We start from the raw sequence: 8,027 nt of genomic DNA on the forward strand, positions 1-8,027 counted from the left end.
GGCGCAACAGGGCTAGCCCCTCCTCCCGGGAGTCGGGGAGTCCCAGCCTTCCTAGTGCCAAGGCCACGGCTCCGGGGAGAAATCCGCCATGGAGGGCACGCGTGAGGCCCTCTGCCTGAGGTGGCAGGTGTCACGCCAGGGCCACTGCAAGCCTGGCTCGGCTTGCCTGCTTTCTCCAAAGGAGGCTGGCCGACCAGCCGAACCTGGCACCTGGGCCAGGCCCCTTCCAAGGGGACGAGTTGCAGAGGATAGAGCCCTGGGGGCGGCTGCCAAGTCTCCTGGGGCGTGTGCTGGGCCCCCGTCAGAGGAGGAAGCAGCCTGGGAAACAGTGTGCCCGACCTGAGATCTGGAGGCCTCCCACACCCGGGTCCCTGTCCTGCCCAGGACCCCAGAGGGAGGACGATGGTCCTGGCAGTGGCGAGCTGGGTGGGGCTGGCGCCAAGCCTGCCCTTGGATGCCCCGGGGAAGGGCGCCGGGGGATGGGCTGCCCCTGACCAGGTCGGAGGGCCCGACCCGGCTCGGGGCTTTTGGGGGCAGAGAGAGAATCCCCATCCGCCCTTTCCCTTCAGATTCTTAAGGCTGGCCAAATCCTTCACAAGCAGCTTGTCTGGAGAAAAGCAGACCCAGCTCAAGAACAAGTGTCCATGGGGGAAACCCGGGAAACTGAGTCTCCTCACGCAATTACAGAGATTCTCATCTTGCATCCTCTCCTGAGCTAATGACAAAGGTGGATGTCCCGGGTGGGCCTGTGGAATGGGAGAGGGGAGGAAGTCTATTGTCATGCAGAGGGACAAGGAAAGACTTGTCTGAATCTTCTCCCCTGCACTGGGTTCAGGTCTGGAAGGGACTGGCAGAGAGGTGAGCAGGAACCGGCCTCTCTGTGTTGAGGCTGGCCCCGGAGCAGGCGTGGGGGTGATGGCTGGAAGTGGGATGGCGCGTGAGTTGGCACCAGCCAGCGGTGGAGGCAGAGACTCAGAGGTCAGGGATCTCTCTCTCTGTCTCTGTCTCTCTCTCTCTCCCTCAGGGAGCTGAGGAGAGTAAGGTGGCGCCCCCTGCCCACCTCGCCTACCTCTCCATGGGCCCTTCTTTCTCTGGCCGCTCCGGGAGCCCTGCGGGCTTGGGTTCAACCCCCCACACACCGCACAGGCCAAGGGCGCATTCGCGACCGCCGGGGCCTAGGGCTGGCCTCGGGGGTCCTCAGTGGAGGCCCCGCCCTCCCCCCAGGCTCTGACCCAGCTGCAGCCCTTCCATCGCCGCCCTTCTGGACTGGGCTTCAGCTGTTGTCTCCCTCCCCTCCCCCACTCCCGCTCAGCTTGGAGGCCGCTCCCCTGCCTTGAAAGCATTGCTCTGGCCCTGATGGCCACAGACCTACTGGGCTTAAGCTCAAGGCTCTGCCTGGGCCTTCTGCTTCGGCCAGGGGCTCATTTCTTCCTGGAAAGACAAAGCCATGGCCTGACCCCACGCCTGCACTTTGCCACGGCAGGCAGCCCAGGTGTAGGAAAGGCTCTGTGGAGTCAGAAGTGCCGAGACAGGCAGATGGCACCGCAGGCTTTGGGGGCCAGGGCGCATTGGGCTAGCCCCTCCTCCCGGGAGTCGGGGAGGCCCGGCCTTCCTAGTGCCAAGGCCACGGATCCGGGGAGAAATCCGCCATGGAGGGCACGCGTGAGGCCCTCTGCCTGAGGTGGCAGGTGTCACGCCAGGGCCACTGCAAGCCTGGCTCGGCTTGCCTGCTTTCTCCAAAGGAGGCTGGCCGACCAGCCGAACCTGGCACCTGGGCCAGGCCCCTTCCAAGGGGACGAGTTGCAGAGGATAGAGCCCTGGGGACGGCTGCCAAGTCTCCTGGGGCGTGTGCTGGGCCCCCGTCAGAGGAGGAAGCAGCCTGGTAAACGGTGTGCCAGGCCTGAGATCTGGAGCCCTCCCAAACCCGGGTCCCTGTCCTGCCCAGGCCCCCCGAGGGAGGACGATGGTCGGCCAGTGGCGAGCGGGGTGTGGCTGGTGCCGAGTCTGCTCTTGGATGCCCCGGGGAAGGGCGCCGGGGGATGGGCTGCCCCTGACCAGGTCAGAGGGCCCGACCCAGATCGGGGCTTTTGGGGGCAGAGAGAGAATCCCCATCCGCCCTTTCCCTTCAGATTCTTAGGGCTGGCCAAATCCTTCACAAGACAGCTTGTCTGGAGAAAATCAGACCCAGCTGAAGAACATGTGTCCATGGGGGAAACCCGGTAAACTCAGTCTCCCCACACAATAGCAGAGATTCTCATCTTGCATCCTCTCCTGAGCTAATGACAAAGGTGGATGTCCCGGGTGGGCCTGTGGAATGGGAGAGGGGAGGAAGTCTATTGTCATGCAGAGGGACAAGGAAAGACTTGTCTGAATCTTCTCCCCTGCACTGGGTTCAGGTCTGGAAGGGACTGGGCCGGGGCCTAGGGCTTACCTCGGGGGTCCTCAGTGAAGGCCCCGCCCTCCCCCCAGGCTGTGACCCAGCTGCAGCTGTTCCATCGTCGCCCTTCTGGACTGGGCTTCAGCTGTTGTCTCCCTCCCCTCCCCCACTCCCACTCAGCTTGGAGGCCGCTTCCCTGCCTTGAAAGCATTGCTCTGGCCCTGAGGGCCACAGGCGTACTGGGCGGCAAGCTCAAGGCTCTGCCTGGGCCAGCTGCTTCGGCCAGGGGTACATTTCTTCCTGGAAAGACAAAGCCATGGCCTCACCCCACGCCTGGACTGTGCCACTGCAGCCAGCCCAGGTGTAGGAAAGGCTCTGTGGAGTCAGAAATGCCGAGACAGGCAGATGGCACCGCAGGCTTTGCGGGCCAGGGCGCAACTGGGCTAGCCCCTCCTCCCGGGAGTCGGGGAGGCACGGCCATCCTAGTGCCCAGGCCACTGCTCCGGGGAGAAATCCGCCATAGAGGGCACGCGTGAGGCCCTCTGCCTGAGGTCGCAGGTGTCACACCAGGGCCACTGCAAGCCTGGCTCGGCTTGCCTGCTTTCTCCAGAGGAGGCTGGCCGACCAGCCGAACCTGGCACCTGGGCCAGGCCCCTTCCAAGGGGACGAGTTGCAGAAGCTAGAGCCCTGGGGGCGGCTGCCAAGTCTCCTGGGGCGTGTGCTGGGCCCCCGTCAGAGGAGGAAGCAGCCTGGTAAACAGTGTGCCAGACCTGAGATCTGGAGGCCTCCCACACCCGGGTCTCTCTCCTGCCCAGGACCCCCGAGGGAGGACGATGGTCCTGGCAGTGGTGAGCGGGGTGGGGCTGGCGCCAAGCCTGCCCTTGGATGCCCCGGGGATGGGCGCCGGGGGATGGGCTGCCCCTGACCAGGTCGGAGGGCCCGACCCAGCTCGGGGCTTTTGGGGGCAGAGAGAGAATCCCCATCCGCCCTTTCCCTTCAGATTCTTAGGGCTGGCCAAATCCTTCACAAGACAGCTTGTCTGGAGAAAATCAGACCCAGCTCAAGAACATGTGTCCACGGGGGAAACCCGGGAAACTGAGTCTCCCCACGCAATTACAGAGATTCTCATCTTGCATCCTCTCCTGAGCTAATGACAAAGGTGGATGTCCCGGGTGGGCCTGTGGAATGGGAGAGGGGAGGAAGTCTATTGTCATGCAGAGGGACAAGGAAAGACTTGTCTGAATCTTCTCCCCTGCACTGGGTTCAGGTCTGGAAGGGACTGGCAGAGAGGTGAGCAGGAACCGGCCTCTCTGTGTTGAGGCTGGCCCCAGGGCAGGCGTGGGGGTGATGGCTGGAAGTGGGATGGCGCGAGAGTTGGCACCAGCCAGCGGTGGAGGCAGAGACTCAGAGGTCAGGGATCTCTCTCTCTGTCTCTGTCTCTCTCTCTCTCCCTCAGGGAGCTGAGGAGAGTAAGGTGGCGCCCCCTGCCCACCTCGCCTACCTCTCCATGGGCCCTTCTTTCTCTGGCCGCTCCGGGAGCCCTGCGGGCTTGGGTTCAACCCCCCACACACCGCACAGGCCAAGGGCGCATTCGGGACCGCCGGGGCCTAGGGCTGGCCTCGGGGGGTCCTCAGTGAAGGCCCCGCTCTCCCTCCAGGCTCTGACCCAGCTGCAGCTCTTCCATCGCCGCCCTTCTGGACTCGGCTTCAGCTGTCTCCCTCCCCTCCCCCACTCCCGCTCAGCTTGGAGGCCGCTTCCCTGCCTTGAAAGCATTGCTCTGGCCCTGAGTGCCACAGGCGTACTGGGCTGCAAGCTCAAGGCTCTGCCTGGGCCAGCTGCTTCGGCCAGGGGTTCATTTCTTCCTGGAAAGACAAAGCCATGGCCTCACCCCATGCCTGGACTCTGCCACTGCAGCCAGCCCAGGTGTAGGAAAGGCTCTGTGGAGTCAGAAGCGCCGAGACAGGCAGATGGCACCGCAGGCTTTGGGGGCCAGGGCGCAACTGGGCTAGCCCCTCCTCCCGGGAGTCGGGGAGGCCCGGCCATCCTAGTGCCCAGGCTAGGGCTCGGGGAGAAATTCGCCATGGAGGGCACGAGTGAGGATCTCTGCCTGAGGTCGCAGGTGTGACACCAGGGCCACTGCAAGCCTGGCTCGGCTTGCCTGCTTTCTCCAGAGGAGGCTGGCCGACCAGCCGAACCTGGAACCTGGGCCAGGCCCGTACCAAGGGGACGAGTTCCAGAGGCTAGAGCCCTGGGGGCGGCTGCCAAGTCTCCTGGGGCGTTTGCTGGGCCCCCGTCAGAGGAGGAAGCAACCTGGTAAACTGTGTGCCAGGCCTGAGATCTGGAGTCCTCCCACACCCGGGTCCCTGTCCTGCCCAGGCCCCCCGAGGGAGAATGATGTTCGGGCAGTGGCGAGCGGGGTGGGGCTGGCGCCGAGCCTGCCTCGGATGCCCCGGGGAAGGCCGACGGGGGATGGGCTGCCCCTGGCCAGGTCTGAGTGACCCACCCAGCTCGGGGCTGTCGGGGGCAGAGAGAGAACCCCCCTCAGCCCTTTCCCTTCAGGTTCTTAGGGCTGGCCAAATCCTTCACAAGACAGCTTGTCTGGAGAAAATCAGACCCAGCTGAAGAACATCTGTCCATGGGGGAAACCCGGGAAACTGAGTCTCCCCACACAATAGCAGAGATTATCATCTTGCATCCTCTCCTGAGCTAATGACAAAGGTGGATGTCCGGGGTGGGCCTGTGCAATGGGAGACGGGAGGAAGTCTATTGTGATGCAGAGGGACATGGAAAGACTTGTCTGAAGCTTATCCCCTGCACTGGGGTCAGGTCGGGAAGGGATGGCACAGAGGTGAGCAGGCCCCGGCCTCTCTGTGGTGGGGCTGTCCCTGGGGCAGGCGTGGGGGTGATGGCAGGAAGTGGGATGGCGCATGAGTTGGCACCAGCCAACTCACCAGATTCCACACTCACCAGAATAGGCTGGCTTGGAAAACAGGCCGATGAAGGTTCCTCCATGGCTTCAGAGTTGTCCTGCTTACACCACTCCTGATGTGCAGACAGCCTGTGGAATGCTGGAAAATGCAAGGACTTCTCCCTCTGATTCCCCTTTTATTGAGGAAGAGAGTGGATAATCCAATCAGTGGATAATCCAGGGGAGACATCCTGTCTCTTATCAATGGGATTTGAGAGATTCCTAAAGCTTTATACCTAAAAAAAATATGTTGGGTTATTGACACTCTCAGCTACTGTTGGTATGAAAACATTTAATACAATTGTGTGGGGAGGTGGTATTTGCGGTTTCTATCAACATTTTAATGTTTCCTTTTTCTTCCACTAATGATACCTTTGTAAAAATGGGAATGGAAGTTCATATGTACAAAAATGTCCATACCACTTATGTTTTAATAGGAAATAATAGAGACTGTGTAAACGTTTATCAATAAAAGAATGTCCAAAATATTTATTAACTAGTCTCTAGAATACATCACACAGCCATTAACAAGAAATTAGTATTTAGTGCATTTACATCTCGTGTAATTATCAGTAAACTTGTAATTATTTCAACCGTCTTACTCTTTCCCTTCCCTTTGACTTGAATAATTAATGTTCCTTTACACTCTTTACTTCACTGATGTTGATTTAACTCTTATTATTCCATTATTTCCTCTATAAACTTATTACTTGAAATCAGATAGAAATCTTTAATTGCACTAATGGTTAAATCTTGAATCCTTAATACAGTCTAATATGAATAATTACTTTTACCATCTCACCCAAATGTTAATACCTTCAACACTTTCAATTCTATTTTTAACATGCCTGACATTTGTATTACTGTTTTCATACGTTTTATTCTACGTATATTTGAATCTCCATGAGAGATTTCTAGAATTACTTCATAAAATAAAATTCATTTATATTTATTTATAAATTATCCTTTCCTTTCCCCTTCAGTCCTTCCTGCATTCCTGGTTTTCAAGCTGGGTTAATTTTCCTTTGGATGTGATAACTCACTGCAGTAATTTGTCTAATTCAAGGCTGCTAACAGTGAAAAGTTTCACTTTAAGTTTTTCTAGGACATCTTTATTGGGGAACTATTGCTGTTGGGTGTAGAATTCTGGTTTGACATGAAATTTCTTTTAGCATTTTAAAAATGCTGCTCTGTTGATGTCTATCTTATTTTCTTTATAGTTAGAATCACCAATTGGCCTTTTTCTTGCTTATTTGGCCTCTCTCGTCCCTAAAATACTTTACGTTAACTTTGGTTTTAGACCATAGTTTAGTTCACCAATATTTCCTGTGTAGTCACTCTGCTTAGGGAATGTTGAATTAATTGAATCTGTGGATTGATGTCTCTCATCAACTTGGAACATGCTTGTGTATTTTCACTTCTGATATCAATTCCTCCCCACATTCTCTCCACTCTCATTTTAATCACACCCCATGTGTCTTCTAATTCTACCCTGAATTTTCCAATGTAATTTGCCCTATGGTTTTCTTGGGAGATTTGCTCTTGAACTGTCTTCCATTTTAGTAAACCAGCCTTTTGCTGGAATCAATTCCTTCTTAATTACTTAAATTCTTAATTTCAGTTCTAACATAAACACAATATATCGCTTTAATTTATAAAAAAAGAGAAGAGCAGTTTGACAATGAGAAAATGATTTCCTTTTGATGCAATAAAGCTCAAATAGATGGGAGAAAATTATATATTGGATCATATTAAGATATATGAGGAGCCAGTATTCATTAAAATTCACCAGCAAGACAGAGGGGGCGGAAAACCTGAATATCTTGTTCTTTGTGCTGATGTGGACTACATTTTGAAATGATAATATTTAGATTTCTTGGGTTAAAGAAAAACGTTATAAAATCCGGTTTCATCTGTTTGTATTTACTTACTTTAACATGTGTTCTGGAAAATTTAAATAACATAGGTCACGTTGTGATATATCTATTGGTCTTGTTTGGATAGAGCCATGATGTATGGTTAATTTTAGCTGTCAGCTTGACTAGACTCAGGGGTTCCCAGATAGACTGTGAAGCATTATTGCTGGGTGTGTCTGTGAGAATGTTTCTGGAAGACATTATCATTTGATTCCATGGTCTACATAAACAAAGCCACCCTCACTAGTGTGGGTGGGCATCATCTAATCTGTTGAGGGCTCAATAGAACAAAAAGCAAAGAATGGCTGAATCCATTGTCTCTTCCTGACCTGGAATGTCCATCTTTTCCTGCACTTGGACATCAAAGGTCCTGGTTCTCAGGCCTTCAGAATTTGACTGAATTATATCACTGGTTTTTCTGGTTCTCCAGCTTGCAGATGGCATATTGTGGGACTTATCAACCTCTATAACCTTGTGAGCCAATTCTTACAATAAATATCCACTTCTATGTGTTTATATGTATTCTATGGTTCTATTTCTCTAGAGAATCCTGACTAATACACATGGATAACAAAGTGCATATTAAGTGCACATGTAGGAAATTTCCCTAGTCATAGGAGGCTCCCCAAATCCACAGGAGGAATCAACTCATCACATCATGGCAGCAGCAAGAGCACGTGCACACTCACACACACTCACACAAGAAATTTGAAAATGTGCTCAAGCTCAAACTCTCACTCTCTGCCTTATTGTTCATCACAGCAGT

The sequence above is a fragment of the Diceros bicornis genome, unplaced genomic scaffold, assembly GCF_020826845.1.
Source record: "Diceros bicornis minor isolate mBicDic1 unplaced genomic scaffold, mDicBic1.mat.cur scaffold_255_ctg1, whole genome shotgun sequence".
Classification (NCBI taxonomy): domain Eukaryota; kingdom Metazoa; phylum Chordata; class Mammalia; order Perissodactyla; family Rhinocerotidae; genus Diceros; species Diceros bicornis.